The 13,164-nt window shown below is 38.0% G+C and overlaps 1 protein-coding gene across 5 annotated transcripts in view; it reads left to right on the plus strand.

Annotated features, from left to right (window-relative positions):
* The window catches only part of LOC100329589 (ephrin type-A receptor 7), a 189,254-nt gene that overhangs the window by 89,001 nt on the left and 87,089 nt on the right, over positions 1-13,164 (plus strand). The gene's annotated exons all lie outside the window — the stretch shown is intronic.

Here is a 13,164-nt window from a genome sequence, read left to right on the forward strand (position 1 = left end):
AGGTTTGAGTCTTGGCTGGGTCAGTTGGTGTTTTTTGTGTGGAGTTTGCATGTTCTCCTCGTGTTGGTGTGGGTTTCCTCTTGGTGCTCCGGTTTCCCCCACAGTCCAAACACATGCACTATAGGGGAACTGATCAACTAAACTGGCTGTAGTGTATGAGTGTGTGTGTGAATGAGTGTTTATGGGTGTTTCCCAGTACTTGGTGCAGCCAGAGGGCATCCTCCGTGTAAAACATATCCTAGGATAAGTTGGCGGTTCATTCCACTGTGGCGACCTCTGAAATAGAGCTCAAGGAAAATGAATAATTTGATATAATACAATAATAATAATAATAATAATAATAATAATAATAATAATGATTAATCATCATCATAATAGTAAGAACAATAGTAATAGTAGTAGTAATAATAATAATAATAATATTTTTGTTTGATTATACTTATCATACTTTTTCTTCCAAACGTTACATAAAATAATTAATAACCCTGATATATATACATTTTGAGTAATAACTCTGATTTTCAGTTCAAACTAATCAAAACATTGACAAGAGTGTTCAAAATATCCTGTCATTTTTCTTTTAAACTCATCGATCTAATTTTAATTATCTTTTTTTTCTTTTATTGCTGTTGTACCTTTAATGTATGTTGTTTGATTTCTAAATTTTTATGATCATTTATTATATTATTATCATTATTGAATAATATTTGTGTTATTTTAATATTGTTTATTATTATTGTTGTTCTTATTATTGTTCATTCATTTTATTATTTGTATAAGTATTATTACTGTTGTTGTTGTTATTGTTTTTGTTGTTAATGTTAATAATATAATTTTTATTGTTATTATTATAATTAATATTCTTCTTCTTATTTTTTGTATTATTTTTCTTGTTGTTTTTGTTATTAATATTTTCTTATTTTTTATTATTAATATTATTATTGTTATTGTTGTTATTGTTATTAATATTCTTCTTATTCTTATTATTGTATCAATTATTAAGAAAAAGCTGTAAAAGAGATGCTTTGTTTATTTTTCATAAATTTTAATTTGACAATTGTAACATTATTACTCTATCCCTTAACTAAAAACATAAAAGCTGATAAATTAATATTTTCTTCAAGTTATTACGCAGTTATTGTTTAATATGATGCAGCTCATTTCAGTATTTTTATTATTATTTTTGTTTTTGCATTGTACTGATTACTGTATTGTAGTAAAGGTGGCACGGTGGCCTGCACTGTCACCTCACAGCAAGAAGCTCGCTGGTTTGAGTCCCGGCTGGGTCAGTTGGTGTTTCTGTGTGGAGTTTGCATGTTCTCCCTGTGTTGGCGTGGGTTTCCTCTGGGTGCTCTGGTTTCCCCAACAGTCCAACCACATGCGCTATAGGGGAACTGATCAACTAAATTGGTCGTATCCACTGGAAGGGTATCACTGTGTAAAACATTTGCTGTAATAGTTGGCGGCTCATTCCGCTGTGGTGAAACCTAATGAATTAAGGGACTGAGCTGAAGGAAAGTGAATGAATGAACTGTATTGTACAGTATATGTTATATTGTGCCGTTCAGCCTCCAGGATCATTCAGTATTGGTTTTCTACTGTTATTCTTTCCTTCAATTCGCACCGCGGCCCTTATTTTCCCTCTCAAATCCAATTAAACATCACGCCTGCAAATCTAAAGTAGTCTGGCGCTGACAGGCACACACAAACAGCGAAACAAGGCGAAAAAACAACAAAAACACAGCCGGCAAACACACGCATCAGATCAAATTAATCACACACTAATAGCTCATTAAAGTAAACAGCCACAATGAATTTGCTCTGCCAATAAAGGATGATGATGATTTGTGTTCGCTGTTTGCTTTTTGGCCCGCACAATACTGTAAATGAAAGTCCTTGTGTTTGTTGTGTGCAATCAGGAGCTGCTCTTGTGTTAAAGCGGCCGCTGGATTGGGCAGGATTACTATTAAAGAGCTTTCAGTATAAACACTTTAGCCAGAAAGATGAATGGTGCAAGATTTAGGCTTGATGTTGTGTTGTGTTGTTTTATTATTTCAATTTAATTTGCTTTGTTTTTTTGTGTTTTTGCTTTATTTGTTTTGGTGTGTGTGTGTGTGTGGGGGGGTATTTTGTTTTTCATTTACTCTGTCTCTTTGTTATTTTGGAGTTTTTTGTGTGTTGTGTTTTGTATGTGGGTATTTTACGGGGGTGTTTTTTGTTTTACTTTGTTTCGCTTTGTTTTTGTTTGTTTTGTTTTGCTGTGTTTTTTTTTTTTTTTTTTCAATTTGATTTGCTTTGTTGGTTTGTTTTTGTGTGTGGGTGTTTTTTGTTTTAATTTGTTTTGTTTTTTTGTTGTTGTATTGTTGTGTATTTATGTGTTTTGTTTGCTTTTTTTGTTTGGGTTTTTGCTGTTTTTTGTTTAGTTTGAGTTTTTTTGTGTATTTTCCTGAGGGTGTTTTTGTTTTGGTTTGCTTTTTGTTGGTGTTTGTGTTTTACTTTACTTTGCTTTTTTGTTAATTTTTTTTATGTGTTTGCTTTATTTATTTATTTATTTATTTATTTATTTATTTTTTGTGTATGTGTGTGGATTTTGTTTTTGTTTGTCTTGTTCTTTTTTGTGTTGCTGTTTAGTTTGATTTTTGTGTGTTGTTTTTTTGCGCATTGTGTGGGTATTTATTTTATTTATTTTTTTGGTTGATTTGCTTAGTTTGTCTTGTTGTTTTTTGTGTTTTGCATTGTTTGTTCTTTTTGTTAGTTTTTTGTTGTTGTGTTTTTGTGTGTGTGTGTGTGTGTGTGGATATTTTGTTTTTGTGTTTTGTTTTACTTGTGTTTTTGTTTGTCTTGTTCTTTTTTTGTGTTTTGCTGTTTTGTTTGAGCTTTGTGTGTTGTATTTGTGTAGTGTGTGTGTGTGGGTATTTTGTGTTTGTTGTTTGGTTTGATTTGCTGTTTGTGTTTGTCTTGTTCTATTTGTGTTGCTGTTTTGTTTGAGTTTTGTGTGTAGTGTTTGTGGGGATTTTGTTTGTTGTTTGGTTTGATTTGCTGTTTTTGTTTGTCTTGTTCTATTTGTGTTTTGCTTTGTTTTGCTTTTGCTTTGTTGTTTTTTGTTTGAGTTTTTTTTTTAGTTTTTTTGTGTGTTTTTGTGTGGGTGTCTGTTTTGCTTAATTTGTTTTGTATTTATTGTGTGTTTTGTTATGTTTGTTTTTCGTTTAGTTGTTGGCTTTTGTGTTTTTAGCTTTGTTTTTGTGTGGGTGTTTTGTTTATGTTTAGCTTTTTGTATTTTTGTGTATATGGTTGTGTTTGTATGCGTTTTGTGTTGTTTTTAGTTTTTTTGTGTTTTGTTTAGTGAATTTTGTTTTGTTTTTGTTTTGATATCTGATTGGTGAGTTTAGCGTTTGAGTGTTTTATTTATAGACTGTTTGCAAGTCTTCTTCTCCATGGTTCTTGTGTGAAGCACAAAGCGTTTACTGCGTGTTTGTTTGAGCAGCGCTAATAATCCGCAGCATTGAAGGGTTTGTGTTTATTATCATTCTCATCTGGCCTGACATTGAGCTGCTGTAAAGACACAGAGTTTATCTGTTCCTCTCGGTGATCATGATAAACCCTCAGCCTGATGTACTGACTGGGTCAAGCCCTGCTCTGACCCCACTGAGTGTACGCTGATTACTACAGCTGTGTGTGTGTGTGTGTGTGTGTGTGTGTGTGTGTGTGTGTGTGTGTGTGTGTGTGTGTGTGTGTGTGTGTGTGTGTGTGTGTGTGTGTGTGTGTGTGTGTGTGTGTGTGTGTGTGTGTGTGTGTGTGTGTGTGTGTGTGTGTGTGTGTGTGTGTGTGTGTGTGTGTGGGAGTCTTTGTAAACGTGTGTGCATGAGCGTGCGTGTGTGTGTGTGTATGTGCCATGTTCATATGTGTGAGCGTGTGTGTCTGTCTCTGTGTGTGTGCTTGTGTGTGTGTGTGCATTTATTTTTGTGTGTCCATGTATATGTTTGTGTGCATTTGTGCAACCATGTGTGTATGTGCATGTGAGTATCTGTGTGTGTCTGTGTGTGTGTATGCGTGCATGTATGTGTGTGTTCGTGCATTTGTGCAGCCATGTGTGCTTGTATGCGCATGAGTGTCTGTGTGTGTTTGTTTGTTTGTGTGTGTGTGTGTGTGTGTGTGTGTGTGTGTGTGTGTGTGTGTGTGTGTGTGTGTGTGTGTCTTTCAGTGTGTCTGTCTTCGTTTACATGTGAATCTGTGTACGTGTGTGTGTGTGCACGTGAGTGTGTGTGTGTCTGTTTCTGTGTGTGTAAGCATGTACGGAAGTGTGTGTATTAGCTTGCGTGCATGTGAAAGTATGATCATATCTGTGTGTGTGTGTGTCAGTGTTGAGTGATGTATTCAGGGCTGTGTCTTGTTTCTGCACCTATAGATGATGTCACTGACTCCCTAATGAATGTGTGTGTGTGTGTGTGAGACTGTGCGAGACGAGGCGATCTCCTTAGCCGTGTTCAATATGACAGTGACAGAGCGTGCTTCTGGGAATGGAGCGTCTCCGGGATGATTTTTATTAAGATGTGTCACCTTGGGATGATCCTGTCTGGCTTGTAATGAAAGTGTTAGTCTGCTTATTTCCCAGAATCCCACACGCTGATCAAGGACTTCAGCAGTCTTCAAGACCCAATATGACAGATATGAAGCGTCCAGGGGAAAATATATAAAGCACAGATGAGCCGTTACATTACGACCACCTACTGAACCACATGCAGGAACTCTCTAGGCTGTAACACATGCTGGAGGTGTGTGTGTGTGTCAAACATCAGATGTGCATGTTGCATTACACAAACTGCAGTGGACTGCAATAAATGAGGTTTAATATAAGTGATATTTGAGGCTGGGTCAGTTGGTGTTTCTGTGTGGAGTTTGCATGTTCTCCCCGTGTTGGTGTGGGTTTGCTCCGGTTTCAGTCCAAACACATGCGCTATAGGGGAACTGATCAACTAGTAGTATATGAGTGTATGTGTATGGGTGTTTCCCAGTACTGTGTAAACATATGCTGGAATAGTTGGCGGTTCATTCCGCTGTGGCGACTCCTGATGAATAAAGGGACTAAGCGGGAAAAAAAATGACTAAATGAATGTATTTTATCAACGTGTGCTCCTCAACCCAACCCTAAACCCAACCATCACAGTGACGTGTTTGTTTGTTAGTCACCTGTAAGTGCAGCTCTGCTCTCCTCAGTCTGTGAGTGTGTGTGTGTGTGTGTGCGTGTGTGTTTTCATTGTCATGTCTGTATATATGTGTGTATTCGCATCTGCTTAAGTTTGTGTGTGTGCGCACTTTCATTGATGTCTGTATGTGTGTGCATTCGCGTCTGCTTAAGTGTGTGTGTGTGTGTGTGTGTGTGTTTGTGTGTTTTCATTGATGTCTGTATGCATGTGTATTCGCTTAAGTGTGTGTGTGTGTGTGTGTGTGTGTTTTCATTTATGTATGTGTGTATTCGCGTCTGCTTAAGTGTGTGTGTGTTTGTGTGTGTGTTTTCTTTGATGTCTGTATATATGTTTGTATTCGCGTCTGCTTAAGTGTGTGTGTGTGTGTGTGTGTGTTTTCATTGATGTCTGTATGCATGTGTATTCGCTTAAGTGTGTGTGTGTGTGTGTGTGTGTGTTTTCATTTATGTATGTGTGTATTCGCGTCTGCTTAAGTGTGTGTGTGTTTGTGTGTGTGTTTTCTTTGATGTCTGTATATATGTTTGTATTCGCGTCTGCTTAAGTGTCTCTGTGTGTGTGTGTGTGTGTGTGTGTGTGTGTGTGTGTGTGTGTGTGTGTGTGTGTGTGTGTGTGTGTGTGTGTGTGTGTGTGTGTGTGTGTGTGTGGGTCTGTGTGTGGGTCTGTGTGTGTGTTTTCATTGATGTCTGTATATATGTGTGTATTCGCGTCTGCTTAAGTGTGTGTGTGTTTTCATTGATGTCTGTATATATGTGTGTGTATTTACGTCTGCTTAAGTGTGTGTGTGTGTGTGTGTGTGTGCATGTGTGCTTGTGCGTGTGTGTTTTCATTGTCATGTCTGTATATCTGTGTGTGTATTCGCGTCTGCTTAAGTTTGTGTGTGTGTGTGTTTTCATTGATGTCTGTATATATATGTGTGATTCGCGTCTGCTCAAGTGTGTGTGTGTGTGTGTTTTCATTTATGTATGTGTGTATTCGTGTCTGCTTAAGTGTGTGTGTGTTTGTGTGTGTGTTTTCTTTGATGTCTGTATATATGTTTGTATTCGCGTCTGCTTAAGTGTCTGTGTGTGTGTGTGTGTGTGTGTGTGTGGGTCTGTGTGTGGGTCTGTGTGTGTGTTTTCATTGATGTCTGTATATATGTGTGTATTCGCGTCTGCTTAAGTGTGTGTGTGTGTGTGTGTGTGTGTGTGTGTGTGTGTTTTCATTGATGACTGTATATACAGTATGTGTGTATTCGCGTCTGCTTAAGTGTGTGTGTGTGTGTGTGTTTTCATTGATGTCTGTATATATGTGTGTGTATTTACGTCTGCTTAAGTGTGTGTGTGTGTGTGCGTGTGTGCTTGTGCGTGTGGGTTTTCATTGTCATGTCTGTATATCTGTGTGTGTATTCGCGTCTGCTTAAGTTTGTGTGTGTGTGTGTTTTCATTGATGTCTGTATATATATGTGTGATTCGCGTCTGCTCAAGTGTGTGTGTGTGTGTGTGTGTGTGTGTGTGTGTGTGTGTGTGTGTGCGCGCTTTCATTGATGTCTGTATATATGTGTGTGATTCGCGTCTGCTCAAGTGTGTGTGTGTGTGTGCGCTTTCATTGATGTCTGTTTATATGTGTGTGTATTCGCGTCTGCTTATGTGTTTGTTTGTCAGTCAGTCATCTGTAAGTGCAGTCAACAGCTCTGCTCTCCTCTGTGTGTGTGTGTGTGTGTGTGTGTGTGTGTGTGTGTGTGTGTGTCAGCAGTACAGTAAGCGCTGCTGGGTTATATTAGTCTCTCTCCTCAGTTATTTCAGCACTTTGGCAGTGACTCTGAGTGTCCTCGCTCTGAATAATTCACCGCCGTGTGGAATACGAGAGCGGCGAGAGCTTATGTCATTTTCTCAGCGGCTAATCTGGATCTTTCCGTCTCTCTCTGCTCTTTCTGGACTTCAGTGAACCCGTTCTGCTGAAGGTGGACATCAATACTTTATTTAATGCCTCCCGTAGCTCAGCGAATTACCAGGAATCCACCGACGGCTCCCCGCTCGCATTTTTACACTTGAAAAAGCAGAAGAACGACACGCGTTTGATTTGACGATCACTGCTGCTGCTTCAGAATCAAAGGCGGTCTGATGGAGACATCACCGTGGTGGACAAGCAGGAGAGCACTTGCAAATGATTCTGAATTTGTTTGTGTGTTATTTATGATTGTGTGTTACATTTATGTAGTCATACGCTTTAAATCAGGGGTGCCCAAACCTTTTCCTACAAAGGGCCAAAACCAAGTGTGATTGAGGCTATAGTGGGCCGAAGGTAAATATAGTTAATTTCCTTATGTATTTATCAATATTTATTTTATATCAGGCATGTCCAAACTCAGTCCTGGAGGGCCGGTGTCCTGCAAAGTTTACTTCCAGCCCCAATCAGACACACCTGGACTAGCTAATCAAGCTCCTATAGGCTTTCTAGAAACATCCGTGCAGGTGTGTTGAGGCAAGCTGGAGCTAAAATCTGCAGGACACCGGCCCTCCAGGACTGAGTTTGGGCACCGCTGTCCTAAACAAATAAACACAAGACACTATAGAAAAGGCCCATATAAAGCGCATCTGTCCACAGTATCAGTGTTTTCTCAGTGTGTTTCTGAAGTTTAACTCTGAGTTCTTCAACACCGCCGGCTCCGGACGCTTCAGATTCACTGATCTGTGCTCCTCCACAGGCGTGCACACACACTCACACACACACACATCTCCACACAGCGCTGTTTGCGTTTTGCCTTTGTGCAGCGCTCCAGGATTTGTCCATTAAAAACAAGCTATTGATTTTTCTGGAGTGTGCAGATTCACTTGGCACAGCAAGATGATGAAGCCCGGCGATATATATCCAACTCGCTGCTTTACACTCGCTTACTTTCTGGAAAAAAACAAGAGGAGGGATGAAATAGTGGCAGCACAGGCTCACTGGCAAGACCTGCTTCAGCCTACATTACTGTGAAAAACATACTTCAATATACTGTACGTTAGACTGCAGTTTCTAGTTCATATGAACACTAGGGGGCAGTATGAGGACAGCAACTTGTGTTCCTTTTCACACTAATGATATTCACAATCACAGGAACATATTATCCACTATATCTTTGCACAACATCAAATAAATACCACAAGACAACTTATCACCTCAGCAAGAAGGTTACTGGTTTGAGTCCTGGCTGGGTCAGTTGGTGTTTCTGTGTGGAGTTTGCATGTTCTCCCTGTGTTGGTTGCGCTATAGGGGAACTGATCAACTAAATTAGCCGTAGTGTATGCGTGTGTGTACTGTATATGTGTGTGAGAATGAGTGTGCATGGGTGTTTCCCAGTGGTGGGTTGCAGCTGAAAGGGTATCCGCTGTGTAAACATATGCTGGATAAATTGGCAGTTCATTCTGCTGTAGAGACACTTGATGAATAAATTGACTAAGACGATGACTAAAACTCAACCAATTGTACCCTAAGGAATGTATTTCAGAAATGTACAAGTAAATGTGCCCTTAATAACTTATTTCAGAAACATACAACAAAACATAGAAAACATTTGAAAAAAATTAAGACAGCACCCTTTCGTTGATTTATTATTGGAAACGTACAACAAAACATACGTATTTTAGAAACATACATCAAAACTTGCCTTAAGTAACATCTTTTAGATTAAAAAAAATGTAAACAGCGCCCTCATGCATTTGTCATGTTTAAATTATACATCAAAACATAACCTAGAAAAGGTATTTCATAAGCGTACAACGCAATGTACCTTATGTATTTTAGATTCGTTACTTTAGTAAAATGTAGACCGCGCCCTCTAGTGGATTTGTCATCTGAAACGTACAACAAAATGTACCCTAAGCAACATATTTCAGAAACGTACATCAGAACGTATCCTATGTAACGTATTTTAAATTCGCAAAAATGTAGACAGCGCCCTCTAGTGCATTTGACATGAAACGTACATCAAAACATATCGAAAGGAACGTATTTTGGAAACACAACAGAACAAAACCCAAGTAATGTTTTTCAGATTTGCAAAAATTAAGACAGTGCCCTCTAGTGGATTTGTCATGTGAAACGTAAATCAAAACGTACAATAACGAATGTATTTCAGAAACTTACAATGGAACATACCCTAAGTTACATATTTTAGATTCACAAAATGTAGACAGCGCCCTCTAGTGCATTTGTCATGTTTGAATTATACATCAAAACATAACCTAGAGATGGTATTTCAGAAACATACAACGCAACGTACCTTATGTATTTCAGATTCGTTACTTCAGAAAATGTATACAGCACCCTCTGGTGGATTTGACATGAAACATTAATTCCTACCCAAATTTCATACCCACATATTTCAGAAACACAACGGAACGCACCCCAAGTAATGTATTTCAGGTTCCCAAAAAGGAAGACAGCGCCCTCTAGTGGATTTTTCATCTGAAACATACATCAAAACATACCCTAAGGAATGTATTTCAGAAATGTTCAATGGAACGTACTGTAAGTAACGTATTTTAGATTCACAAAAATGTAGAAAGCGCCCTCTAGTGGATTTGAAATCTGAAAGGAACATCAAAATTTACCTGTAAGGAACATGTTTTAGAAACGTACAATTGTACATACCCTTAGTAATGTTTTTACAATAGCAATAATGTAGACAGCGCCCTCTAGTGGATGTGTGATCTGAAACATACATCAAACTGTACCCTAAGGAACGTATTTCAGAAACGTAAGATGAAACATACCTTAACTTATACCTAACTTATTTCAGATTCGCAAAAAATCAAGACAGCACCCTCTAGTGGATTGGTCATCTGAAACAAACAAAATTCAACATTTTTTAGAAACATTCAATAAAATGTATACAATGTAGCATGTTTTAAATCGTTAATGTAGACAGCGCCCTCTAGTGGATTTGTCATCTAAAATGTACAACAAATCATACTCTAAGTAACCCTAAGTATTTCAGATTCACAAAAATGTAGACAGTGCCCTCGAGTGGATTTGTCATCTGAAACGTACAACAAAACGTAAGCTAAACAATGTATTTCAGAAAAATATATATTAAAACTTACTCGAAGTAGAATTTTAGACTTTAAAAAGTAAACAGCGTCCTCTAGTGGATCTTTCAGCTGCAACATGCATCAAAATGTATTCTAAGTAACGTATTTCAAAAACGTACATGAGAACATACCCTAAGTAATGTATTTCAGATTCACAAAAATGTAGACAGCGCCCTCTAGTGGATTTGTCATTTGTACATTTTTCATGTTCAAAGAAAAAACCCGAAGTTATTTAATGTGACTTCTTTCACATTCGCAAAAATGAAAACGTTTGCATCACACGTGTATCTCCACATAATCAACTCTTCTGCCGTGGTCAGTTTGCTTGCAGCTCACTGTATAACTTATAATAGCCAAATTCATGGGAGAGCGTTGCTATTATGTGAATGTATTGTATTGCAATGTGGAGCAATTAAGTATTAACGTTAAATCAAAAGTAATTTACAGAATACTTGAGAATGAAATGATTTAATGACAGTAATTTAGTATGATTACAACTGAATTAAGTACAACAGAACTGCATAAAACATGAAATGATGATAACATATAATGTTAAATGTGCTTATTTGTCAAATAAAGTTACCTGAGAGACACATAACAGAGAGTAGGGCCCAAAAGAGACCCGGATGGGGAAGAAAGACTCTAGACCAGAGCAGGTAAGAGACGGAGCAAAAGTTACAGTATAGTTTTGTCTCTTCCTTGACCATGTGACCAAATACTGAGACATTCTAACTGACCAATCCAGACAGCAACAAGCAACCACATCGTAAAACTCAAGGAAAAATAGATAGTTTGAAATAAAGAACCAACGCATATGACAATTCTCATGCTGTCACATTTATAAATTCACTGCGTTTAACACACAGTGAAGTGCGGAAAGTAAAAAGCATCGTACTGTACATTTACGGTGCAAAGGAAGCATATGTCAAACTGATGATCTTTAGAAACATGCATATACTGAATCTCCTGCGATTATCAGCATCCTACACAACGTTTCTAGGAAAGTGCGCTCTCAGGAGAGAGAGAGAGTTTGGAGGACTCTTGGCTCCGTCTGGCGGGTTACAGCTCCATCGTCTGCCAGGAGCAATGGAGACCTCAGACTGGAGGAGGAGAGAAATCAATACACACTCCCACACACACACACACACACACACACACACACACACACACACACACACACACACTGCAGACCATCTGCTGTGTGCGAACGCTCAGAGCTCAGTCTCTCCAACTCTTATGCACAGTTTGAGCAGTCACTGTACTATATATTGTACTCAATGTTCAGTTGTGAGTTCGAACCGCTCTTCTCTGTGTTTGTTTAATGGTGTGTGTGTGTGTGTGTGTGTGTTCACACTGCAGGATTACAGCCATGATTTTCACTCACTGACAGGTTTTGTGAAATTGCAGACAAAAGCCTAAAAATCGGAGGCAAATCAGTGCTCGATCATGCAAGCGACAGTTGTTGTTGTTGGTAACACTACATGAAGGGGTGTTCATAAGACTGTCATGAAAACCTTTATAATCGTAACATGACACATGTGAATGAGACATTATGCATGCTCATAACAACTGTTATTAAGTGTTATTTGCTCAGTTGTGATATTAGAAGTGCAAAGATTGTTGTTTGTTATGACATTTTGTCGTTGTCATGGAGAGGGGTCTGGAAGCAGACCTGGTGCAGTTGCAATCTGAGCTGCATGCAATGCTCACCTGACCCCACCGCCACCCTACCCTTCACAGTTGCTCCATTGAGTGTCTGACATTGCATCTCCGAGATGTGCAGTCTTATTAAGGCTGCATCCAGATACTATTGTTGTCATCATACCTTAAAGACAACAAAACGTGTCATAAATCTGTCATAAACATGATTGTTATAGCTATTAAAACTTTTTTATGAGATTTATAACAGCATCATTAATCATTTTTTGAGCTCAGCTCCAGTGGTACAAGCTGAGTTAGTTATTAAAATGTCATTAAACATTAATGACGCTCTTAATAATTACTTGACAGTAATGAATGACACTTTTAATGAGACGTTTCAGTGACGAATACAGTTTGATCCACTGAAAACATGGTCATGACACAGTTATAATGCCTGATTACGGTCATGCTTTGGTAACGTGTTAAGACAGATGAAGACAGGTTGTGATGTTGTCGTTTACGTCAAGCTGTCATATCAAACAATGCAAACTGTAACTGAGCTGATGACGCTTAACAGCAGTTGAGCATGCATACACATTCATGACATGGCATGTCTCAGGAACACCCTCTTCAAGTAAAGTGTTACCTTGTAGTTGTTGTTTGTTTCAAAGCTGTTTGAGTTTCTTCTGTTAAACACTAAAGAAGATAGTTTGAAGAATGCTGGAAACCTCTAACTATTGACTTCTATTGTAGGAAAACAAACACATGGAAGGTAATGGTTACTGGTGTTTTCTTTAAAATGTCTTCTTTAGTGTTCAACAGAAGAACGAATCTCATTTCTCTGCTCAAACTGTGCTTGAGACTCGAGGAGTCTCTGCACTATATATTGTGTTTAATGTTCAGTTGCAAGTTCTACACTTTTTAGTTTGTTTGTTAAATACAGGGTTTGCATTGCATTGGTTTTTTTAATGCAAAAATGTACAGAATAAGTAATCCCATTGAAAAAACAGTAATAATTGCAGACAGGCTTTGTGAAATCGGTCCCACTTTATATTAAGTGGACTTAACTAATATGTACTTACACAAGAATTAATAGTTTGTTACAATGTACTTATTTTATAAATACATTTATTTACTGTATGCTTGATTAAATACATGTATGTAATTACATTTGTATATAACTTTTGTAATTACATTTGTAAATACACTGTTGACCATCCCGTACACCTCAACCCCCCCTTAAACCTACCCACAACATCAAACCT

The sequence above is a fragment of the Danio rerio genome, chromosome 19, assembly GCF_052040795.2.
Source record: "Danio rerio strain M-AB ecotype USA chromosome 19, GRCz13ab, whole genome shotgun sequence".
In the NCBI taxonomy this organism is placed as follows: Eukaryota; Metazoa; Chordata; class Actinopteri; order Cypriniformes; family Danionidae; genus Danio; species Danio rerio.